This window comes from Oncorhynchus masou, unplaced genomic scaffold (assembly GCF_036934945.1).
Source record: "Oncorhynchus masou masou isolate Uvic2021 unplaced genomic scaffold, UVic_Omas_1.1 unplaced_scaffold_1399, whole genome shotgun sequence".
Taxonomy (NCBI): domain Eukaryota; kingdom Metazoa; phylum Chordata; class Actinopteri; order Salmoniformes; family Salmonidae; genus Oncorhynchus; species Oncorhynchus masou.
Window position 1 is genome coordinate 108,125 of NW_027003919.1, and position 26,876 is coordinate 135,000.

The following is a 26,876-nucleotide window of genomic DNA, read 5'->3' on the forward strand; positions in this document are numbered from 1 at the left end:
AAAGGAACATCAAATTCGACACACCAAGTAGGATCTGGCAACAACAAATAAAGGTCTGGGGTCTGCTCACCAATAATTAACCAAATGTGACAAACACCAAATTGAGACTCTATGCAGAATTCTGCAAAAATATCCTCTGTGTACAACGTAGAACACCAAATAATGCATGCAGAGAATTAGGCCGATACAGAAAAGAGCTGTTAAATCCTACAACCACCTAAAAGGAAGCAATTCCCAAACATTCCATAACAAAGCCATCACCTACATTAAGATGAACATGGAGAAGAGCCCCCTAAGCAAGCTGGTCCTGGGACTCTGTTCACAAACACAAACACACCCCACAGAGCCCCAGGACAGCAACACAATTAGACGCAACCAAATCATGAGAAAACAAAAAGACAATTACTTGACACATTGGAAAGAATTTACAAAAAAACAGAGTATACTATAATGCTATTTGGCCCTAAACAGAGAGTACACAGTGGCATAATACCTGACCACTGTGACTGACCCAAACTTAAGGAAAGCTTTGACTATGTACAAACTCAGTGAGCATAGCCTTGCTATTGAGAAAGGCAGACATGGCTCTCAAGAGAAGACAGGGGCAGGGCACACTGCCCACAAAGTGAGGTGGAAACTGAGCTGCATCTTCCTAAACTCCTGCCAAATGTATGACCATATTAGAGACACATATTTCCCTCAGATTACACAGACCCACAAAGGATTTGAAAACAAACCCAATTTTGATAAACTGCCATATCTACTGGGTGAAATACCACAGTGTGCCATCACAGCATCAAGATTTGTGACCTGTTGCCACACGAAAAGGGCAACCAGTGAAGAATAAACACCATTGTAAATACATGTGACATTTGAAATGTCTTTATTCTTTTGGAACTACTGTGAGAGTAAAGTGACTGTACATTTTTATTGTTAATTTCACTTTTGTTTATTATCTACTTCACTTGCTTTGGCAATGTTAACATATGTTTCCCATGCCAATAAAGCCCTTAAATTGAATTGAATTGAGAGAGCGAGAGCGAGAGTGAGAGCGAGAGAGAGAGAGAGCGAGAGAGAGAGAGAGAGAGAGAGAGTGAGAGAAAATGCTAGAGAGATAGAGCAAGCGGGAGAGAGATAGAGAGAGAGACAGAGACAGAAAGTGAGAGAGAGTATAAAGAGAGAGAGAGAGAGAGAGAGAGAGAGAGAGAGAGAAAATGCTAGAGAGATAGAGAGAGCAAGCGGGAGAGAGAGAGACAGAGACAGAGAGAGAGGGAGAGAGAGTATAAAGAGAGAGAGATAGAGAGAAAGTGTGTGTAGAGGGGGAAGGGGGTCTATGAGTGTGTCACCAACATCATGACATACACACATTGCAGATGTGAGGGGAAAGACCACCACAACACTCACTGTGTTACAACACAGAGGCGGATGCAAGATGCAAGCAACGATGGTTTTAATGAATGTAGTTCACAGCAGCAACATGACAGACAGACTGTACTCAGAAGGAATCCGACCCAGGAACTCGGGTGCATCCTCCGATCATAACGTGCTGAGAAAACCAGGGGAGTGTGTCCGGATGAGTAGGAAGGAGCACAGCAGAATATCCACACAAGACAAGAGCACGGACACACGACACAACCTCAGAGAAGAGACAACGATCTGACAACAAGAAACACTGGTAACAGAACATATAAAGGGAAGATAAGTGGTTCCAGCTGGCGCAGACAATCAGGCCGAGATTGGGAAACCACGCCCACACAAACACTGGAGAGAGAGAGAGAGAGAGAGAGGGAGGCAGTGGATTCATGAACCGTGACAATACCCCCCCCCCTAGGAACGCCTCTTGGCGTTCCCAGGCAAATTTACCTGTCGATTGAAATCATCGATAAGGGAGTGATCCAGAATGTCCCTAGCAGGTACCCAACTTCTCTCCTCCGGGCCGTAACCCTCCCAGTCCACCAGGTACTGGAATCCGCGTCCCCTCCTTCTAGAGTCCAAAATACGATTGACAGAAAAGGTGGTTTCCCCATCAACAAGTCGTGGCGGCGGGGGAACCGGGACCGGCGGGTTAATGCGTGCCTGAAACACAGGTTTTATTTTAGACACATGAAAGGTAGGATGAATTCTCCTATACGCCAGAGAAGCTTGAGCCGGACCGCCACCGGACTAATGATCCTGGTGACTCTGAACGGGCCGATAAATTTGGGGGCAAGCTTGTTCGAAACGGATCGGAGTGGAATGTTCTTAGTAGAAAGCCACACTCTTTGGCCAACGACGTATACCGGAGGCTTCGGCCGGTGGCGATCGGCCTTAGCCTTGGTGCGCGCCCCCACCCGGAGAAGAGTCTCACGGGCTCTGCTCCATGCGTGACGGCACCTCTGGATGAAAGCGTGAGCGGAGGGAACAGTGACCTCGGACTCCGTACTGGGAAAGATAGGTGGCTGGTAACCTAAACTACACTCAAACGGAGAGAGACCCGTGGCTGCCACTGGCAACGATTGTGAGCGTACTCAACCATAGAGAGTTGTTGACTCCAGGAAGAGGGATTCTTGGAAACCAAACATCGCAACACTCTCTCCAAATCTTGGTTGGCCCTCTCCGTTTGACCGTTGCTCTGGGGATGAAACCCTGAAGACAGGCTGACACTCGCTCCCAGTAACCTACAAAACTCTTGCCAAAACTTGGACACAAATTGGGGCCCCGGTCAGAAACTACGTCCATCGGCAGGCCATGTAAGCGAAGACGTGATCCACGACAGTTACCGCTGTCTCCTTGGCAGATGGTAATTTAGGCAAGGGAATAAAATGAGCCGCCTTCGAGAACCGGTCCACCACGGTCAAAACCACCGTCTTGCCCTGGGAGGGCGGGAGACCGGTAACAAAATCTAGCGCGATGTGGGACCAGGGTCTCGAAGGGACCGACAGCGGTTGGAGTAACCCATCTGGGGGTCGATTAGAAGTCTTCCCAGTGGCACAAACCGAGCAGGCCAAGACAAAACTGTGAATGTCACGAGCCATCAGTGGCCACCAAAAGCGTTGCTTAACCAAAAAGCTAGTGCGGCTGACTCCTGGATGACACGCTACGTTGGAGCAGTGCCCCCACCGAATAACATCGGACCGACACCCCTCCGGCACAAACAACCGATTAGGCGGGCAACCGGGCGGAGGCGTGACCCCCTCTAAGGCCGTTTTGACCTCGATTCAACCTCCCATGTGAGTGTGGAGACCACTAGGGTCCCGGGTAGGATGCACTCGGGAGTGGATGGGCGTTCGGAATGGTCAAAATGCGAGAAAGGGAATCGGGTTTGACATTCTTGGAACCCGGCGATACGAGAGAGAGAAGTCAAAACGTCCGAAAAGAGTGCCCACCGCGCCTGCCTGGAGTTGAGTCGCTTGGCGGTTCTGATATACTCCAAATTCTTGTGATCGGTCCAAACTATAAAAGGTACCCCCGAACCCTCTAACCAATGGCGCCACTCCTCCAGTGCTAACTTCACTGCCAACAACTCTCTGTTGCCAATGTCGTAGTTGCGTTCCGCAGGTGATAACCGATGGGAAAGGAACGCGCAAGGGTGCATCTTGTTGTCAGAAGAGGAACGTTGGGAAAGTACCGCACCTACCCCCACCTCTGAAGCGTCCACCTCCACCACGAACTGACGCGAGGGATCGGGAGCTATGAGGATAGGAGCCGAAACAAAGCGGCTCTTGAGTTTGGCGAATGCAGCCTCGGCTGTATCGGACCACCTGAACGTCACTCTGGGAGAGGTTAAGGCGGTAAGAGGAGCGACTATCTGGCTAAAGTTGCGAACGAAACGCCGGTAGAAATTGGCGAATCCCAGAAACCTCTGTAGGGCCTTACGGGAATCTGGGCTTGGCCAATCCACCACAGCCTTAACCTTGTCGGGATCCATGCGAATACCTTCAGTCGAGACGATGTAACCTAGGAATGGAACGGATTGTGCATGAAAAATGCATTTCTCCGCCTTGACAAAAAGTCCATTCTCCAACAACCTCTGAAGCACTCGTCTGACGTGTTGAGCGTGTTCCTGGAGAGAAGAAGAAAAATCAGTATGTCATCCAGGTAAACATATATGAACTGATCAATCATATCTCTCAGCACGTCATTGACGAGTGCCTGAAAACCGCTGGGGGAGTTGGATAGCCCAAAAGGCATGACCAAATATTCGGAAGTGCCCTCTGGGGGTGTTAAACGGTCTTCCATTCGTCCCCCTCCCTTATGCGAACCAAATGATATGCATTACGTAAATCCAACTTAGTAAACACGGATGCTCCCTGTAACCTTTCAAAGGCGGAGGACATCAACGGTAAGGGATAGGTATTCTTCACTGTGATGTTATTCAACCCACGTGTAATCAATGCAAGGACGCAGAGATCCGTCCTTCTTCCCCACAAAGAAGAACCCCGCCCCGCTGGAGAAGAGGAAGGACGAATGAATTTAGATGCCAGAGAACCAGAGATGTATCTCTCCATAGCCTCCTCTCAGGAACAGAAAGTGAATATAACTTGCCTTTAGGGCGGAGACTCACCTGGCAATAATTCTATTGCACAGTCATAGGGACGATGCGGAGGAAGGGAAGCAGCACGGGACTTACTGAACACCTCCTTCAGGTCGAGGTATTCAACGGGCACGTTAGACAAATCCACTGCCTCCTCTAGAAACACAGAATCAGACACAGACGAACAAGCACACACTAAACAGGACTCAAGACACTTGTTACTCCACATGGATATAGAGTTATGACCCCAGTCAACTCTGGGGTTGTGTTGGGTGAGCCAAGGGTGGCCGAGAACTAATGGTGCAAGGAGTCCATGAGTAGGAATGATAGTGTCTCAGTGTGATTGCCAGAAGTGATGAGGGTGATAGGTTCAGTGGTGTGAGAAATGTTGGGGAGTTCTTGACCATTGAGAGCGTTGACGGATATCTTGTGCGTGAGTGAGGTGATAGGGATCTGGAGTTTGTGAGCGAGCTTGAAGTCCATGAAATTACCCTCTGCTCCTGAGTCCAGTAAGGCTTGGGTGTCGTGCGTGTGGGTGGCCCATCTTAGTCTTACCGGGAGGAGAGTAGATGATGAGGTCTTCTCTGTGGTGACACCACCCGATAGTAGCCTCATGTTTACTACCGGGCCTGATCTTTTACCGGGCAGGAGTGGATAAAGTGGCCCGCTCTACCACAGTAGAGACAGAGTCCTTGGGATCTCCGCCTCTCCCTCTCTTCCCGGGAGAGGCGAGCTCTCCCCAGCTGCATTGGTTCGTGAGCGGAAGCTGAACTGGCCGTGTTCCCGACGCTGGCGTGCCAGCCCTCCGTGTCGTTATACGGTCTGTTAGGGCATGCTCGGCGGCCAATACGACTCAGACGAGCGTCGACCCTCAGGGCTAGTTCCACTAGTCCATTTAAACTCCTGGGAAGGTCCAGAACATAAATCTCCTTCTGGATCCGGTCCTCCAGCCCATGCAGGAACATGTCCCACTGTGCTTCCTCGTTCCACTGACACTCAGCGGCCAGAGTGCGGAATTGGATGGAGTATTCCGATACTGAATGGTCTCCTTGGCGAAGGTCAGCGAGTAGTCTGGCCGTCTCCCTACCCGCCACGGCCCGATCGAAGACCCTTCTCATCTCCTCGGAGAGTGTCTGGAAAGAGGTGCAGCATGGGTCCTGGTTCGCCCACACCGCCGTTCCCCAGAGAGACGCTTTGCCTGATAGCAGTGTGAGTACGAATGCTACCTTAGACTGTTCACGGTTGAAGGTCCGTGGTTGCAACGAAATGCATGGAACATCTCGTAAGAAAGGCTCTGCAATAGTCAGGATCACCTGAATAACCCTCTGGTGTCGGTAGCCGTGGCTCTAGCTGGGAATCCGGCTCTGGCGGGGCGGGTTGAACTGCCGGTGTAGGTGGCGCAGCGGAACCCCTCAGATGTTGCAATTGTTGGGTCAGCTGGGATACCTGCGTCGAAAGGGCTTGTACTGCCCGACCTGTGCTGGAGATGTTCTCCTCTTGTTGATCCATTCTCGTGATACTGCGGGAAAGGAATTCGGTCAGACTCGTTGAACTCGCTGCATCCATGGTCTGGTCAGATCGTTCTGTTACAACACAGAGGCGGATGCAAGATGCAAGCAACGATGGTTTTAATGAATGTAGTTCACAGCAGCAACATGACAGACAGACTGTACTCAGAAGGAATCCGACCCAGGAACTCGGGTGCATCCTCCGATCATAACGTGCTGAGAAAACCAGGGGAGTGTGTCCGGATGAGTAGGAAGGAGCACAGCAGAATATCCACACAAGACAAGAGCACGGACACACGACACAACCTCAGAGAAGAGACAACGATCTGACAACAAGAAACACTGGTAACAGAACATATAAAGGGAAGATAAGTGGTTCCAGCTGGCGCAGACAATCAGGCCGAGATTGGGAAACCACGCCCACACAAACACTGGAGAGAGAGAGAGAGAGAGAGAGAGAGAGGGAGGCAGTGGATTCATGAACCGTGACACACTGACTGGAAATGATACCACCTGAACACACATAATTAAACACACACAGATCAGGGAACAGAGCACAAAAACACTAAACAACAAACACACAGAGAGTGAGAGAGTGAGCTGCAGGAAGGAGGAAGACACTTCCACAGCACAAATACACAGTATAAAGAGTCAGTCATATAAGAGAGGACAGACAGAGACTCTGTCCACATAGAACACCTTTCAATACCACTGCTTCCTGCTTCCTGAGCCTTCCTCTGTCTAACACTGCTGAGACTTCCTCTGTCTAACACTGCTGAGCCTCCTCTGTCTAACACTGCTGAGCCTTCCTCTGTCTAACACTGCTGAGCCTTCCTCTGTCTAACACCGCTAAGCCTCCTCTGTCTAACACCGCTGCGCCTTCCTCTGTCTAACACTGCTGAGCCTTCCTCTGTCTAACACTGCTGAGCCTTCCTCTGTCTAACACTGCTGAGCCTTCCTCTGTCTAACACTGCTGAGACTTCCTCTGTCTAACACTGCTGAGCCTCCTCTGTCTAACACTGCTGAGCCTTCCTCTGTCTAACACTGCTGAGCCTTCCTCTGTCCAACACTGCTGAGCCTCCTCTGTCTAACACTGCTGAGCCTTCCTCTGTCTAACACTGCTGAGCCTTCCTCTGTCTAACACTGCTGAGCCTTCCTCTGTCCAACACTGCTGACAAGAGAACTCCAGAAGTTAACCATCTATTACACACGCACGCACGCACACACACACACACACACACACACACACACACACACACACACACACACACACACACACACACACACACACACACACACACACACACACACACACACACACACACACACACACACACACACACACACACAGGAAAATGCAGACACAGAGTCCTGACACACAACACAACCTAACAGATCAGCCACCTGCAGTGTAACATCACATGCCAGACCACCATTAACCAGCCCTGTGAATCACATCAACTCCCACACCAGAGGACACAGTAAAAAGTCAGCTGGCATGTTGTCAAGGTGTTGCCCTGTGTAATAAATGAGACGGATCATGGTTAATCTGCTTAATAATCCTACATGGGTAAAACAACACCCTCTAGAGGTCAAACCATTGTAACACTTTGGCTGGGAATTGCCAGGAACCTCACGATACCATATTAGCAAGATACATAGGTGCCGATACGATATGTATTGCGATTCCCATGATTATATACGTATTGCAATTTGACACTGATTTTATTACGATTCGATGTTCCAAACATATTGCTCACCATATGTCTGCTGCAGAGGAACAAGTTGTGCAGACCACAAATGGTCTCCCAACTTAAAAAGAAGATGGAGAACAAGCTATGAATGAAAAATACTGGAGTTTTGGTGCAGGTACAGCCAACAAGTACAACAATTAAATTGCGATATTGTCAAAACAATATGATATATCGTCAAAAATAATCTAATCTAATGTAATTGTACAATTTCCCCCATCACTAATACACATTCACTGTAACAACACGCAGCTCAGACCACAGTTCTCTCTCTCCTTCTCTGTTAGTCACATGCCTCAGAGTAGGGATGCCAGATACCAGTAAGCCTAACTTTACCAAAGTTCCTATGTTTTCCAGAAATCCCATTTGGAGTTTCCCAGAATCAGGAGTGGATAAGCAAGAAGGGAAATCCTCCAACTGGAAATCCTTCAAAATGGATTTCTGAAAAGAAAGGTACCAGCATTTTGTCAACCTTAGGAGGCCAGAGGTTTTCCTCATTAGGACCAGAACTTTTCCTGATCGGGTTACTTGGTCCTTGTGGTCCCACCATGAATGCCTCTGACAACCCAACAACAGGAAGCAGACGTCCTCTATTTGCTCTGCTGTGCTCCAGATTCCAGATCAGAGATACAGAGAGATAGAGTTACACAGTCATTGATGTTGGGCTGATTTGACTGATGGGATATCAGAAGCAAATCTGAGCTGAGCTAATCTGATACCATCATCACCCTGCGCTTCCTCAAGCAGATCGGTTTCCTTTAGTCTACATACGGTGGCCTTAGATACACTTAGGAACTCAGTTTCTCGCTCTATTCTCTTGTTCTGTCTCTTCCCCTCTTGGTCTCTGTCTCTCTGGCTTTACCACCACTACCACAGACTCGAACTCTCTCACACACACACACACACACACACACACACACACACACACACACACACACACACACACACACACACACACACACACACACACACACACATCAACTTCTCCCTGCTACTCTCACGTAAAGATGTTCACTGTCCGTCAGCAGGGGCTACAGGGCTAAGGTCAGGGGGTTTAGAGGTCAGAGTTGAGAGATTAGAAGGTCCATCACTTCATTTACATTTACATTTAAGTCATTTAGCAGACGCTCTTATCCAGAGCGACTTACAAATTGGTGAATTCACCTTCTGACATCCAGTGGAACAGCCACTTTACAATACTTCATCAACTCATTACTCTGCTGGTTAATTGGTGGATTAAATGATCGGGAGGACTGACCACTGACTGACCACCACTAGTTTACAAACCTGAGAGGACTATTGCTGTATAGCAGAAACACATCAATTCCTATCAAATAAACAGCATTATAACTGTACCAGCCAAATGTTTGGACAAACCTACTCATTCAAGGGTCTTTCTTTATTTTGACTATTTTCTACATTGTAGAATAATAGTGAAGACAACAAAACTATGAAATAACACATATGGAATCATGTAGTAACCAAAAAAGTGTTAAACAAAAACCATCAAAAAGCAGTCACAAAAACCATCAAGATGATGAAACTGTCTCTCATGAGGACCGCCACAGGAAAGGAAGACCCAGAGTTACCTCTGCTGCAGAGGATAAGTTCATTAGAGTTACCAGCCTCAGAAATTGCAGCCCAAATAAATGCTTTACAGAATTCAAGTAACAGACACAACTCAACATCAACTGTTCAGAGGAGACTGAGTGAATCAGGCCTTCATGGTCGAACTGTTGCAAAGAAACCACTACTAAAGGAGACAAATAAGAAGAAGAGACTTGCTTGGGCTCAACCGCCGTGTCTTTATGAGACGCAGAGTAGGTGTACGGATGATCTCCACATGTGTGGTTTCCACCATGAAGCACGGAGGAGGAGGTGTTATGGTGCTTTGCTGATGACACTGTCAGTGATTTATTTAGAATTCAAGGCACACTTAAGCAGCATGGATACAAACCACAGCATTCTGCAGCGATACGCCATCCCATCTGGTTTGAGCTTAGTGGGACTATCATTTGTTTTTCAGCAGGATAATGACCCAACACACCTCCAGGCAGTGTAAGGGCTATTTGACAAAGAAGGAGAGTGATGGAGTGCTGCATCAGATGACCTGGCCTCCACAATCCCCCAACCGCAACCCAATTGAGATGGTTTGGGATGAGTTGGACCGCAGAGTGAAGGAAAAGCAGCCAACAAGTGCTCAGCATATGAAGGAACTCCTTCAAGACTGTTGGAAAAGCATTCCTCTTGAAGCTGGTTGAGAGAATGCCAAGAGTGGGCAAAGCTGTCATCAAGGCAAAGGGTGGATACTTTGAAGAATATAAAATATTCTGAATACTTCTTTGGTTACTCAAATCAAATCAAATTTTATTTGTCACATACACATGGTTAGCAGATGTTAATGCGAGTGTAGCGAAATGCTTGTGCTTCTAGTTCCGACAATGCAGTAATAACCAACAAGTAATCTAACTAACAATTCCAAAACTACTGTCTTATACACACAAGTGTAAGGGGATAAAGAATATGTACATAAAGATATATGAATGAGTGATGGTACAGAGCAGCATAGGCAAGATACAGTAGATGGTATCGAGTACAGTATATACATATGAGATGAGTATGTAAACAAAGTGGCATAGTTAAAGTGGCTAGTGATACATGTATTACATAAAGATGCAGTAGATGATATAGAGTACAGTATATACGTATACATATGCGATGAATAATGTAGGGTATGTAAACATTATATTAGGTAGCATTGTTTAAAGTGGCTAGTGATATATTTTACATCATTTCCCATCAATTCCCATTATTAAAGGGGCTGGAGTTGAGTCAGTGTGTTGGCAGCAGCCACTCAATGTTAGTGGTGGCTGTTTAACAGTCTGATGGCCTTGAGATAGAAGCTGTTTTCAGTCTCTCGGTCCCAGCTTTGATGCACCTGTACTGACCTCGCCTTCTGGATGATAGCGGGGTGAACAGGCAGTGGCTCGGGTGGTTGTTGTCCTTGATGATCTTTATGGCCTTCCTGTGACATCGGGTGGTTTAGGTGTCCTGGGGGGCAGGTAGTTTGCCCCCGGTGATGCGTTGTGCAGACCTCACTACCCTCTGGAGAGCCTTACGGTTGTGGGCGGAGCAGTTGCCGTACCAGGCGGTGATACAGCCTGACAGGATGCTCTCGATTGTGCATCTGTAGAAGTTTGTGAGTGCTTTTGGTGACAAGCCAAATTTCTTCAGCCTCCTGAGGTTGAAGAGGCGCTGCTGTGCCTTCTTCACGATGCTGTCTGTGTGGGTGGACCAATTCAGTTTGTCTGTGATGTGTATGCCGAGGAACTTAAAACTTACTACCCTCTCCACTACTGTTCCATCGATGTGGATAGGGGAGGTGTTCCCTCTGCTGTTTCCTGAAGTCCACAATCGTCTCCTTAGTTTTGTTGACGTTGTGTGTGAGGTTATTGTCCTGACACCACACTCCGAGGGCCCTCACCTCCTCCCTGTAGGCCGTCTCGTCGTTGTTGGTAATCAAGCCTACCACTGTTGTGTCATCCGCAAACTTGATGATTGAGTTGGAGGCGTGTGTGGCCACGCAGTGAATACTACATGATTCCATATGTGTTATTTCATCCTTTTGATGTCTTCACTATTATTCTACAATGGAGAACATAGTAAGATAAAGAAGAACCCTTGAATGAGGAGGTGTGTCCAAACCTCTGACAGGTACTGTGTGTATTTTGTATTGTGTGCTCTGTCTGTTCTGAAGGATTTTGCAACAAAAAGCTTTAGGCGATTTAATTAAAATAATGTATTCAGTTAAGTACTGGCCTAATGTCCCGCTGTACTCAGGAGAATACTTTGTGGTATGTTATGGATATTACCATTAAGCTTCTGTAGTTGTGGGAGAGATGCAGGCAGAGAGGAGAGAGAGAGAGAGATGCTATTGACAACCTAGTGGGTCCGCAGGGACAGGGGACAGAGGGGTGCTGAGTGCTGCTCTGACAAATTACCCAGCACCCTTCTTTCCTCTCATCCATCCCTGTCTGAAGGAAGGTGACTTAAAATAACTATTAATTTTGAACAAGAACACACCGGTACACACACACACACACCAGTACACACACCAGTACACACACACACCAGTACACACACCAGTACACACACACACCAGTACACACACCAGTACACACACACCAGTACACACACCAGTACACACACACACACACACACACACACACCAGTACACACACACACACACACACACACACACACACACACACACACACACACACACACACACACACACACACACACACACACACACACACACACACACACACACACACACACACACACACACACACACACACACACACACACACACACACACACACACACACCACCCCACTCTCTGATCCCATTTCTCTCCAGTCGTCTCTGTTTGCGTGCCTTGACCATTTCTGACAGTGTGTGATGATGCAAACACACAGACATGAACATCAACAGAACAGTGTTCTCAGCCTTAGTTGGGCTGTAGGTGATAGTTTAACTTTGACACCACAGTCATGACCAATCATATTTCTATCTAACACACCTGCAGAGCAGCCATGGTCTCTGTCCTTTAGTACCCATGGTCTCTGTCCTAACTGTACCCACGGTCTCTGTCCTAACTGTACCCATGGTCTCTGTCCTAACTGTACCCACGGTCTCTGTCCTAACTGTACCCATGGTCTCTGTCCTAACTGTACCCATGGTCTCTGTCCTAACTGTACCCATGGTCTCTGTCCTAACTGTACCCAGGGTCTCTACCCTAACTGCACCCATGGTCTCTGTCCTAACTGTACCCATGGTCTCTGTCCTAACTGTACCCACGGTCTCTATCCTAACTGTACCCATGGTCTCTGTCCTAACAGTACCCACGGTCTCTACCCTAACTGCACCCATGGTCTCTGTCCTAACTGTACCCACGGTCTCTATCCTAACTGTACCCATGGTCTCTGTCCTAACAGTACCCACGGTCTCTACCCTAACTGCACCCATGTTCTCTGTACTAACTGTACCCATGGTCTCTGTCCTAACTGTACCCATGGTCTCTGTCCTAACTGTACCCACGGTCTCTGTCCTAACTGTACCCATGGTCTCTGTCCTAACTGTACCCACGGTCTCTGTCCTAACTGTACCCACGGTCTCTGTCCTAACTGTACCTATGGTCTCTGTCCTAACTGTACCCATGGTTTCTGTCCTAACTGTACCCACGGTCTCTGTCCTAACTGTACCCACGGTCTCTGTCCTAACTGTACCTATGGTCTCTGTCCTAACTGTACCCACGGTCTCTGTCCTTTAGTACCCACGGTCTCTGTCCTAACTGTACCCACAGTCTCTGTCCTAACTGTACCCACGGTTTCTGTCCTAACTGTACCCATGGTCTCTGTCCTAACTGTACCCATGGTTTCTGTCCGAACTGTACCCATTATAGGTCGACCGATTAATTAAGGCCGATTTCAAGTTTTCATAACAATCGGAAATCTGTATTTTTGGACACCGATTTGGCAGATTTTTTTTTTAACACCTTTATTGAATTTTTATTTAACTCGGCAAGTCAGTTAAGAACACATTCTTACTTTCAATGACGGCCTAGAAACGGTGGGTTAACTGCCTTGTCCAGGGGCAGAACGACAGATTTTTACCTTGTCAGCTCAGGGATTCAATCTTGCAACCTTACAGTTAACTAGTCCAACGCTCTAACCACCTGATTACATTGCACTCCACGAGGAAACGGCCTGTCACGCGAATGCAGTAAGCCAAGGTAAGTTGCTAGCTAGCATTAAACTTATCTTATAAAAAACAATCAATCATAATCACTAGTTAACTACAAATGGTTGATGATATTACTAGTTTATCTAGCGTGTCCTGCGTTGCATATAATCGATGCGGTGCGTATCGTTGCTCCAATGTGTACCTAACTATAAACATCAACGCCTTTCTTAAAATCAATACACAGAAGTATATACTTTTAAACCTGCATATTTAGCTAAAAGAAATCCAGGTTAGTAGGCAATATTAACCAGGTGAAATTGTGTCACTTCTCTTGCGTTCATTGCACGCAGAGTCAGTGTATATACAACAGTTTGGGCCGCCTAATTTGCCAGAATTTTACGTAATTATGACATAACATTGAAGGTTGTACAATGTAACAGCAATATTTAGACTTAGGGATGCCACCCGTTAGATAAAATACGTAACGGTTCCGTATTTCACTGAAAGAATAAACGTCTTGTTTTCGAGAATATAGTTTCCGGATTCGGCCATATTAATGACCTAAGGCTCGTATTTCTGTGTGTTATCATGTTATAACTAAGTCTATGATTTGACTGAGCGATGGTAGGCAGCAGCAGGCTCACAAGCATTCATTCAAACAGCACTTTCGTGCATTTGCCAGCAGCTATGACTTCAAGCCTATCAACTCCCGAGATTAGGCTGGTGTAACCGATGTGAAATGGCGAGCTAGTTAGCGGGGTGCGCGTTAATAGTGTTTCAAACGTCGAGTGACGTCTGAGCCTTGGAGTAGTTGTTCCCCTGGCTCTGCATGGGTAACGCTGCTTCCAGGGTGGCTGTTGTCGTTGTGTTCCTGGTTCGAGCCCAGGGAGGAGCGAGGAGAGGGACGGAAGCTATACTGTTACACTGGCAATACTAAAGTGCCTGTAAGAACATCCAATAGTCAAAGGTTGATGAAATTCAAATGGTATAGAGGGAAATAGTCCTACATTTCCTATAATAACTACAACCTAAAACTTCTTACCTGGGAATATTGAAGACTCATGTTAAAAGGAACCACCAGCTTTCATATGTTCTCATGTTCTGAGCAAGGAACTTAAACTTACATGGCACATATTGCACTTTTACTTTCTTCTACACAACTTTGTTTTTGCATTATTTAAACTAAAATGAACATGTTTCATTATTTATTTGAGGGTAAATTGATATTATTGATGTATTATATTAAGTTAAAATAAGTGTTCGTTTGTGTGATCTGAGTGGGCATTCTATGTTGTGTGTCTAGTTTGTCTGTTTCTGTGTTTGGCCTGATATGGTTCTCAATCAGAGGCAGGTGTTAGTCATTGTCTCTGATTGGGAACCATATTTAGGTAGCCTGTTTGGTGTTGGGGGTTGTGGGTGATTGTCCTTATGTCCTTGTTCTGTCTGTGTTACTTTGCACCAGTATTAGGCTGTTTCGGTTTTCGTGTTACGTTTTTGTATTTGATTCGTGTTTACTTTGTTTTCATTAAACATGGATCGCAATAGCCACGGCGCATTTTGGTCTGACTCTCCTTTGCCTACAGAAAACCGTGACATCATTCAGTTTTGTTGTAATTGTCATTATTACAAATAAATAAATACAAATCGGCCGATTAATCGGTATCGGCATTTTTGGTCCTCCACACTGGCACACGAGCAAGAACACAAACACAACTTATTATACACACAGTCCGCCAGATGGGAGGTCAGCCAAGTCGTTGGTCCAGGTGTGTGGAAATGGTCCAGTATCACAGTCACAGGTCACACATCCTATCACATCAGCAGGAAGTCAGATAGCAACCGCATAGCAACCAGTCAGATAGCCTATCAGAGCCAGCCCAGGGAAACACACAGTCCTGTTTGTAATGCTGATAACATTCTATCTGCCGTATCTAAAGTCATTGTTAATGGGACCGAGCAACATTACAGGGGAAGTCTTGCTGAGATAGAGTGTGATAGGAAGGCCAAATATACCCCCAGAAATCAGAGTGCACCTGGACACACACAGGTACACACACATATACTGTAAACCACATAACCAATCTGACAGCCCCCACCACCCCCTCCTGGTAACATATTACCTTCGTCTGCTAGGGTCTAGACCTGAACCTTCTATCTAATCAAAAGCTCTCACTTTCACAGCAACAAAAGAGAGCAATGTGAAAGACAAGCTCAACTATGACTTAATGGTTTCAGTCTATAGAGATAACAGTGGCACAGGTGTTTCTGTTTCTACACTTTACACCCCACAGTGCACTGCTCAGCACCGCCTGATAACACACACCTGTTGATGGGATGACGTGTGGGTGTGGGTGTGGGTGTGGGTGTGGGTGTGTGTGTGTACCGTGCTACAGTAGCTATGGGACAGCACCATGACTTCTGCAGGGCTTTTACTGAGGGTTACAGTTCAGCCAAGGTCACACAGAGAGCAGCACAGACTGACAGACTATATAATGTCCCACTGGCCTAGGAAATGTGTCCAGAGCTAGGCTGATGTTTTATCTAGTTTCCCAGCTGGACCAGAGACCATAGACCAGAGATCAGGGACCAGAGACCAGGGACCAGAGATCAGGGACCACGACCAGAAACCAGGGACCACGACCAGAAACCAGGGACCACGACCAGAAACCAGGGACCAGAGACCAGGGACCAGGCTTCCTGGGAACTAGTCTGTCTGACCTACATTCCACACAAGCCACGATACCCAGCCCATTTAAACTACTACAGCTAGTCCACAGGGGATGAGTTTGTGTACTGTATAGGTTGTGTGTTGTGACTGCTAGTCCACAAGGGATGAGTTTGTGTGTGTGTACTGTATAGGTTGTGTTTTTGTGACTGAGAGGTTTCTGTGCTGTTGATTGCGGGACCGCTGCAGTCTCGCACTGGCAGCAGTATGTGTGTATGTGTCTCAATGCAGTGCCACCCTGCCTGTTCCTCTCAGGTTACCCATCCTCCCACTCTGTTACTGCAGGACCTCTCGTCACACTCCCATCTGCAACCTCCAACCTCCCCCTCTCCCCACTAAATCTCCCTATACCCCTTCAGGAGAACTAGAACAGAGAACCTGTCATGTCCTTAAGGAGAACTAGAACAGAGAACCTGTCATGTCCTTAAGGAGAACTAGAACAGAGAACCTGTCATGTCATGTCCTTAAGGAGAACTAGAACAGAGAACCTGTCATATCATGTCCTTAAGGAGAACTAGAACAGAGAACCTGTCATGTCATGTCCTTAAAGAGAACTGGAACAGAGAACCTGTCATGTCCTTAAGGAGAACTAGAACAGAGAACCTGTCATGTCATGTCCTTAAGGAGAACTAGAACAGAGAACCTGTCATATCATGTCCTTAAGGAGAACTAGAACAGAGAACCTGTCATATCATGTCCTTAAGGAGAACTAGAACAGAGAACCTGTCATGTCATGTCCTTAAAGAGAACTAGAACAGAGAACCTGTCATGTCCTTAAGGAGAACTAGAACAGAGAACCTGTCATGTCATGTCCTTAAGGAGAACTAGAACAGAGAACCTGTCATATCATGTCCTTAAGGAGAACTAGAACAGAGAACCTGTCATATCATGTCCTTAAGGAGAACTAGAACAGAGAACCTGTCATGTCATGTCCTTAAAGAGAACTAGAACAGAGAACCTGTCATGTCCTTAAGGAGAACTAGAACAGTGAAAAGCCTCGGAATCTGAGAGAGAAAGTCTTGCCTGGAAACAGCAGGCAGGTGACTGAGGGTATGCTTTCAGGGAATGGCATGAGGGTGAAGAGCGAGGTCATGGGGGGGGGGGCATAGGGGTGAGTCAGGGACACAGGGTGCTGGCAGGACAGGGGGGAACAGCAGGTGCCAGTGTGCCACAACGCCCCAGGGCACTGAGGGCAGGGACCCACCTGGGCATCAGCAGCAGGAGGGTTCAGAGAGGGCATCTGTGTCTGAGGCTGGGACAATGGCTGGCTTTGCTGCCTTCATACTCTCTATCTCCTCCACCCCCTCACCTCACAGCAGTGGAGAGCTGCTGCAGTCAGAACACAAAGTACCACTCATTGTGTCCTCCCCTGGTTGGTGGTTGATGATTAAAAGGGATGATAATGGTTGGTGGTTGATGATTAAAAGGGATGATAATGGTTGGTGGTTGATGATTAAAATGGATGATAATGGTTATTAGTTGATGATTAAAAGGGATGATAATGGTTGGTGGTTGATGATTAAAAGGGATGATAATGGTTGGTGGCTGATGATTAAAAGGGATGATAATGGTTGGTGGTTGATGATTAAAAGGGATGATAATGGTTGGTGGTTGATGATTAAAAGGGATGATAATGGTTGGTGGTTGATGATAAAAAGGGATGATAATGGTTGGTAGTTGATGATTAAAAGGGATGATAATGGTTGGTGGCTGATGATTAAAAGGGATGATAATGGTTGGTGGTTGATGATTAAAAGGGATGATAATGTTTGGTGGTTGATGATAAAAAGGGATGATAATGGTTGGTGGCTGATGATTAAAAGGGATGATAATGGTTGGTGGTTGATGATTAAAAGGGATGATAATGGTTGGTGGCTGATGATTAAAGGGATGATAATGGTTGGTAGTTGATGATTAAAAGGGATGATAATGGTTGGTGGGTGATGATTAAAAGGGATGATAATGGTTGGTGGTTGATGATTAAAAGGGATGATAATGGTTGGTAGCTGATGATTAAAGGGATGATAATGGTTATTAGTTGATGATTAAAAGGTACACTCTTGGAAAGGTTCACTCTTAGGTTCTTCTGCTGTCCCCATTAACCCTTTTGAAGAACCCTCTTTGGTTTCAGGTAGAACCCTTTACACAGAGGGTTCTACATGGAACCCAAAAGAGTTCTACCTGGAACCAAAAAGGGTTCTACCCGGAACCAAAAAGGGTTCTCCTATGGGGACAGCTGAAGAACCCTTTTGGAAGCCTGTTTTGGAAGAGTGGATGATAACATAATAAAGTGATAATAGGAGAAACAGATCGCTGGCCGTTCAGCTCACATAACTGCTGAGTGACTAACGATATGGGATGTTTCCTTCGTCTTGTTCTTCACACGGCTACAGCTGCCAGGGAAGGAACTGACTCATAGAACACACCAGGCTCAGTCCAAATCAGAAACACCAGCCAATGACAGATTACTGTTCGACAAGGCCTGCCAATAACAGCCAACAGCCAAGCAACACCAGCGTGTGGCTGGTAGCCTTGCATGCCTGATAGATCAGCCAATAGCAGCCTTGCATGCCTGAGACATCAACCCATAGCAGCTTCAAAGACCACCAACTCCTGCCAGTCAGGCCAGTATACCTGTATGAAACATTGAGTGCAGAAAACTTTCTGCAAAGCCCAGCAATAAAATCAAACACAATTTTATTTGTCACATGCTTGGTAAACAACAGGTGTAGACTAACAGTGAAATGCTTACTTATGGGTCCTTTTCCAACAATGCAGAGTTAAAGATAACAAGAAAAACTCAACTAAATTGAAATAGTGAAACAAGGAATAACTACACATGAAAAACAAATAACAATAAGGAGTAAAAATAGCATGACTATATACAGGGAGTACCAGTACTGAGTCAATGTGTAGGACTACCAGGTAATAACATGACTATATACAGGGAGTACCAGTACTGAGTCAATGTGCAGGACTACCAGGTAATAACATGACTATATACAGGGAGTACCAGGTAATAACATGACTATATACAGGGAGTACCAGTACTGAGTCAATGTGCAGGACTACCAGGTAATAACATGACTATATACAGGGAGTACCAGGTAATAACATGACTATATACAGGGAGTAACAGTACTGAGTCAATGTGCAGGACTACCAGGTAATAACATGACTATATACAGGGAGTACCAGTACTGAGTCAATGTGCAGGGCTACCAGGTAATAACATGACTATATACAGGGAGTACCAGTACTGAGTCAATGTGCAGGGCTACCAGGTAATAACATGACTATATACAGGAGTACCAGGTAATAACATGACTATATACAGGGAGTACCAGGTAATAACATGACTATATACAGGGCTACCAGGTAATAACATGACTATATACAGGACTACCAGGTAATAACATGACTATATACAGGGCTACCAGGTAATAATATGACTATATACAGGACTACCAGGTAATAACATGACTATATACAGGGCTACCAGGTAATAACATGACTATATACAGGGCTACCAGGTAATAACATGACTATATACAGGACTACCAGGTAATAACATGACTATATACAGGGCTACCAGGTAATAATATGACTATATACAGGGAGTACCAGGTAATAACATGACTATATACAGGGCTACCAGGTAATAACATGACTATATACAGGACTACCAGGTAATAATATGACTATATACAGGGCTACCAGGTAATAATATGACTATATACAGGGAGTACCAGAAAATAACATGACTATATACAGGGAGTACCAGTACTGAGTCAATGTGCAGGGCTACCAGGTAATAACATGACTATATACAGGGAGTACCAGTACTGAGTCAATGTGCAGGGCTACCAGGTAATAACATGACTATATACAGGGAGTACCAGGTAATAACATGACTATATACAGGGAGTAACAGTACTGAGTCAATGTGCAGGACTACCAGGTAATAATATGACTATATACAGGGAGTACCAGCACTGAGTCAATGTGCAGGGCTACCAGGTAATAATATGACTATATCCAGGGACTACCAGTACTGAGTCAATGTGCAGGATAGTTAATAGGCAATAGCAGCATGTGGTGAGTGTGAAAGTGCGCGCGCGTGCGTGTGTGTGTGTGTGCGTGGCGTCAGTATGCATGTGTGAACATGTTATGTGTGTGTGGGTGTATAGCATGTGTGTGTGTGTGTTCATGTGGGTGTGTGTGTGAGCATGTGGGTAGAGTCCAGTGTGTGTGAGCATGTGGGTAGAGTCCAGTGTGTGTGAGCATGTGGGTAGAGTCCAGTGTGTGTGAGCATGTGGGTAGAGTCCAGTATGTGTGAGCATGTGGGTAGAGTCCAGTGTGTGTGAGCATGTGGGTAGAGTCCAGTGTGTGAGCATGTGGGTAGAGTCCAGTGTGTGTGAGCATGTGGGTAGAGTCCAGTATGTGTGAGCATGTGGGAGGAGTCCAGTGTATGAGCATGTGGGTAGAGTCCAGTGTGTGTGAGCATGTGGGTAGAGTCCAGTGTGTGTGATCATGTGGGTAGAGTCCAGTGTGTGTGAGCATGTGGGTAGAGTCCAGTATGTGTGAGCATGTGGGAGGAGTCCAGTGTATGAGCATGTGGGTAGAGTCCAGTGTGTGTGAGCATGTGGGTAGAGTCCAGTGTGTGTGAGCATGTGGGTAGAGTCCAGTGTGTGTGAGCATGTGGGTAGAGTCCAGTGTGTGTGAGCATGTGGGTAGAGTCCAGTGTGTGTGAGCATGTGGGTAGAGTCCAGTGTGTGTGAGCATGTGGGTAGAGTCCAGTGTGTGTGAGCATGTGGGTAGAGTCCAGTGTGTGTGAGCATGTGGGTAGAGTCCAGTGTGTGTGAGCATGTGGGTAGAGTCCAGTGTGTGTGAGCATGTGGGTAGAGTCCAGTATGTGTGAGCATGTGGGTAGAGTCCAGTGTGTGTGAGCATGTGGGTAGAGTCCAGTGTGTGTGAGCATGTGGGTAGAGTCCAGAATGTGTGAGCATGTGGGTAGAGTCCAGTGTGTGTGAGCATGTGGGTAGAGTCCAGTATGTGTGAGCATGTGGGTAGAGTCCAGTATGTGTGAGCATGTGGGTAGAGTCCAGTGTGTGTGAGCATGTGGGTAGAGTCCAGTATGTGTGAGCATGTGGGTAGAGTCCAGTGTGTGTGAGCATGTGGGTAGAGTCCAGTATGTGTGAGCATGTGGGAGGAGTCCAGTGTATGAGCATGTGGGTAGAGTCCAGTGTGTGTGAGCATGTGGGTAGAGTCCAGTGTGTGTGATCATGTGGGTAGAGTCCAGTGTGTGTGAGCATGTGGGTAGAGTCCAGTATGTGTGAGCATGTGGGAGGAGTCCAGTGTATGAGCATGTGGGTAGAGTCCAGTGTGTGTGAGCATGTGGGTAGAGTCCAGTGTGTGTGAGCATGTGGGTAGAGTCCAGTGTGTGTGAGCATGTGGGTAGAGTCCAGTGTGTGTGAGCATGTGGGTAGAGTCCAGTGTGTGTGAGCATGTGGGTAGAGTCCAGTGTGTGTGAGCATGTGGGTAGAGTCCAGTGTGTGTGAGCATGTGGGTAGAGTCCAGTGTGTGTGAGCATGTGGGTAGAGTCCAGTATGTGTGAGCATGTGGGTAGAGTCCAGTGTGTGTGAGCATGTGGGTAGAGTCCAGTATGTGTGAGCATGTGGGTAGAGTCCAGTGTGTGTGAGCATGTGGGTAGAGTCCAGTGTGTGTGAGCATGTGGGTAGAGTCCAGAATGTGTGAGCATGTGGGTAGAGTCCAGTGTGTGTGAGCATGTGGGTAGAGTCCAGTATGTGTGAGCATGTGGGTAGAGTCCAGTCTGTGTGAGCATGTGGGTAGAGTCCAGTGTGTGTAAGCATGTGGGAGGAGTCCAGAATGTGTGAGCATGTGGGTAGAGTCCAGTGTGTGTGAGCATGTGGGTAGAGTCCAGTGTGTGTGAGCATGTGGGTAGAGTCCAGTGTGTGTGAGCATGTGGGTAGAGTCCAGTGTGTGTGAGCATGTGGGTAGAGTCCAGTATGTGTGAGCATGTGGGTAGAGTCCAGTATGTGTGAGCATGTGGGTAGAGTCCAGTATGTGTGAGCATACTGTGAAAGAGAGTTAGTGAAAGAGAGTTAGAGCAAAAAAAGGCTAATGCAGGTAGTCCGGGTAGCCATTTGATTAGTTGTTTAGCAGTCTTGTTTGGCAGTCTTGTTTGGCAGTCTTGTTTAGCAGTCTTGTTTAGCAGTCTCATGGCTTGGGGGTAGAAGCTGTTCCTCGTTAGTGATCCGTCCTACCACCTTCACGTCGTCAGCACACTGCCATGTCTCCCTCTGACCTCTTCCTCGTCAGTGATCCCTCCTACCACCTTCACGTCGCCAGCACACTGCCATGTCTCCCTCTGACCTCTTCCTCGTCAGTGATCCCTCCTACCACCTTCACGTCGTCAGCACACTGCCATGTCTCCCTCTGACCTCTTCCTTGTCAGTGATCCGTCCTACCACCTTCATGTCGTCAGCACACTGCCATGTCTCCCTCTGACCTCTTCCTCGTCAGTGATCCCTCCTACCACCTTCACGTCGCCAGCACACTGCCATGTCTCCCTCTGACCTCTTCCTTGTCAGTGATCCGTCCTACCACCTTCATGTCGTCAGCACACTGCCATGTCTCCCTCTGACCTCTTCCTCGTCAGTGATTCCTCCTACCACCTTCACATCGTCAGCACACTGCCATGTCTCCCTCTGACCTCTTCCTTGTCAGTGATCCGTCCTACCACCTTCATGTCGTCAGCACACTGCCATGTCTCCCTCTGACCTCTTCCTCGTCAGTGATCCCTCCTACCACCTTCACGTCGCCAGCACACTGCCATGTCTCCCTCTGACCTCTTCCTCGTCAGTGATCCCTCCTACCACCTTCACGTCACCAGCACACTGCCATGTCTCCCTCTGACCTCTTCCTCGTCAGTGATCCCTCCTACCACCTTCACGTCGTCAGCACACTGCCATGTCTCCCTCTGACCTCTTCCTCGTCAGTGATCCCTCCTACCACCTTCACGTCGTCAGCACACTGCCATGTCTCCCTCTGACCTCTTCCTTGTCAGTGATCCGTCCTACCACCTTCATGTCGTCAGCACACTGCCATGTCTCCCTCTGACCTCTTCCTCGTCAGTGATTCCGCCTACCACCTTCACATCGTCAGCACACTGCCATGTCTCCCTCTGACCTCTTCCTCGTCAGTGATCCCTCCTACCACCTTCACATCGTCAGCACACTGCCATGTCTCCCTCTGACCTCTTCCTCGTCAGTGATCCCTCCTACCACCTTCACGTCGCCAGCACACTTGATGATGGTGTTCACCCACGCAGTCGTGGGACTAAGCACGCACCCCTGAGGGCCCCTGTGTTGATGTCGGATGTGCTGTTGCCTACCCTCACCAGCAGGGGGCGGCCCATCAGGAAGTCCAGGATCCAGTTGCAGAGTTGTTTAGTCCCAGGGTCCTGAGCATAGTGATGAGTTTGGAGGGCACTATGGTGTTGAATGCGGAGCTGTAGTCAATGAACAGCACTCTTACATCGGTATTCAATTTGTCTACGTGGGTGAGGGCAGTGTGGAGTGCAGTTGAAACTGTGTCATCTGTGGATCTGTTGGGGCGGTATGTCAATTGGAGTGGGTCCAGAGTGTCTGAATGTTGGAACAGCCTTGCCATAGCAACAGCCTTGGAACCAACAACTCTAGCCAATCAGGGCCCATCTGTCATTGACAACAGCCTCTCAGCTCAGCAACACCAGACATGAACAGACACTCCAGAGAGGCCAGCACTGACCATCACAGACCAGCACTGACCATCACAGACCAGCACTGACCATCTGCCCATCTACGTCAGCCCCAGATATCTCTGGCTCATTTAGAAAGCGTATACAAATTGTACTTTAGGCCTATTGGTTTTGAACAACAGTGTTTCGTACAAGTGGTATGACTGGATTCAAGAGGAACAAATTGTGGAAGTTTGTCACGTGTCAACCACAAAACTATGGTATTGGAACTTCAATGTGACTGAGCGCATCAGCTGAAGGCTGAGAGAGTTGGACTCAGCACGGCCCTGTCAGAGCTAAACTAACGCCAAGTCACAGCTTCCGCTGTCCGGCTGATCACACATAATCCTGACCTGTCATCATCGTTACACCCCATCACTCAGACATGAGCTAATCAGACACCATGCTGGTCTGCCTGTCTGTCTAATCAGACACCATGCTGGTCTGCCTGTCTGTCTAATCAGACACCATGCTGGTCTGCCTGTCTGTCTGTCTGTCTAATCAGACACCATGCTGGTCTGCCTGTCTGTCTGTCTGTCTGTCTGTCTGTCTAATCAGACACCATGCTGTTCTGCCTGTCTGTCTGTCTGTCTGTCTGTCTGTCTGTCTGTCTGTCTGTCTGTCTGTCTTTTTACAGCTAAAACACCAAGTGTTTCTTACATGTTTCAAGAGGAACAAATTGACGACACTACGTGGCAGTTTGTTGGCATGTCAACATGCTACCGTAATGCACAATCACACAACTGACTGTATCAGCTGCATTCAGAGGTAGTTGGATCCAACACGGCCCTGTCAGCACTAGGCTAGCTAGGCTAACACCAAGTCACAACGTCCGGCTGATCTGCACATGTCATCATCACTATGCCCCATCACTCATCTTAGAACAAATATCATCCTGTCTGTCTGTCTGTCTGTCTGTCTGTCTGTCTGTCTGTCTGTCTGTCTGTCTGTCTGTCTGTCTGTCGCTGACAGCCCGTCTCTGTAGCCGCTACACGAACACGACAGCCAGTCATATAAATTTAGAATCATATACGTTCTCCTCTGGCGCTGTGTGGTCATGTATGGTCTGGTCATGCCAACAGGTCTTGTATACATTAAAACAAGGCCAGTTTATGGTCCGGTGCCAATGTAACCCTAAGCCTCCGTATCAGCCACCCAAGCACTAGATTTAAGTGACTACACCAGGCCTGGGTTCAAATAGTATTTGCTTTATTTAAAATACTTAACTGCGCTTTTCTGAGCTTGCCTGGCACAACTGAACAAATGCTGTAGACCCAAAAGTGCAAACCTCTCCCATCTGTCACTCCAGGAAGACATAATCAAATGCTCAGATTATTTTCAAGGAAACAAGTACTACTTGAACCAGTGTACTTCTGCCTGTGTGATTCTATGATATCACATGTTTCTTCTCTGCCTGCCACTGCTGGGCAAACTGTCGGCTGGTTGCAACAACACTGACGTGCAATCAGACTGAAGCCCTGTGCCAAGAAGTGGGGAGCGCAGTAAATTACCAGCTGACGAAAGAATGGAAAAAGGTGTGTTTTGTGTTTTCTCCCTGGGACTGTCGGGAGGCTAGAATGGAGGGGTGAAGGGAGAGTCTTTTCCCTGCTGTTCTGTGGATGCAGCCTGGGATACAGAGCTAATGGATTCTCCCCGGCAATGAACCAGTATTCAGGCTGCTGTCCAGAGCAACGAGGGAGAGTGGAAGGGAGGGAGGGAGCCACCTGAGATGTTTCCCACAGTACTGGCCTGGAGATTAGGAAGGAAGGGATGGAGGAGGGGTGGAGGGATAGGGAGGGAAGAGAGTGAATAGTAGGGGTGGGGTGGGATGGAAAGGGGAAGAAAGGAGAAATGGGTGAAGGGGAGGGATGGATAGAGGGATAGAGAAAGAGGTGGAGAAGGAAAGAGAGGAAGAGAGAAGATATGGGGTGAAGGGGAGGGATGGATAGAGGGATAGAGAAAGAGGTGGAGAAGGAAAGAGAGAGGAAGAGAGAAGAGATGGGGTGAAGGGGAGGGATGGATAGAGGGATAGAGAAAGAGGTGGAGAAGGAAAGAGAGAGGAAGAGAGAAGAGATGGGGTGAAGGGGAGGGATGGAGGGATTAATGAATCTCTCTCTCTCTGGCAAGCGGTACCGGAGCGCCAAGTCTAGGACCAAAAGGCTCCTTAACAGTTTCCATCCCCAAGCCAACAGACTGCTGAACAGTTTCTATCCCCAAGCCAACAGACTGCTGAACAGTTTCTATCCCCAAGCCAACAGACTGCTGAACAGTTTCCATCCCCAAGCCAACAGACTGCTGAACAGTTTCTATCCCCAAGCCAACATACTGCTGAACAGTTTCTATCCCCAAGCCAACAGACTGCTGAACAGTTTCTATCCCCAAGCCAACAGACTGCTGAACAGTTTCTATCCCCAAGCCAACAGACTGCTGAACAGTTTCTATCCCCAAGCCAACAGACTGCTGAACAGTTTCTATCCCCAAGCCAACAGACTGCTGAACAGTTTCTATCCCCAAGCCAACAGACTGCTGAACAGTTTCTATCCCCAAGCCATTAGACTGCTGAACAGTTTCTATCCCCAAGCCAACAGACTGCTGAACAGTTTCTATCCCCAAGCCAACATACTGCTGAACAGTTTCCATCCCCAAGCCAACAGACTGCTGAACAGTTTCTATCCCCAAGCCAACAGACTGCTGAACAGTTTCTATCCCCAAGCCAACAGACTGCTGAACAGTTTCTATCCCCAAGCCAACAGACTGCTGAACAGTTTCTATCCCCAAGCCAACAGACTGCTGAACAGTTTCTATCCCCAAGCCAACAGACTGCTGAACA

At 47.4% G+C, this 26,876-nt stretch overlaps 1 protein-coding gene and 1 long non-coding RNA gene across 2 annotated transcripts in view; both read right to left on the reverse strand.

Annotated features, from left to right (window-relative positions):
- Nucleotides 1–26,876, reverse strand: part of LOC135530629 (cAMP-dependent protein kinase type I-beta regulatory subunit-like) — a gene marked incomplete at its 3' end in the record, with an annotated part of 137,118 nt that overhangs the window by 96,179 nt on the left and 14,063 nt on the right. The gene's annotated exons all lie outside the window — the stretch shown is intronic.
- Nucleotides 1,434–6,496, reverse strand: LOC135530630 (uncharacterized). Its single transcript, XR_010453880.1, has 2 exons — nucleotides 5,827–6,496; nucleotides 1,434–2,076 (listed from the first exon to the last, which is right to left on the reverse strand). It is a non-coding gene; the product is annotated as an uncharacterized LOC135530630 (long non-coding RNA).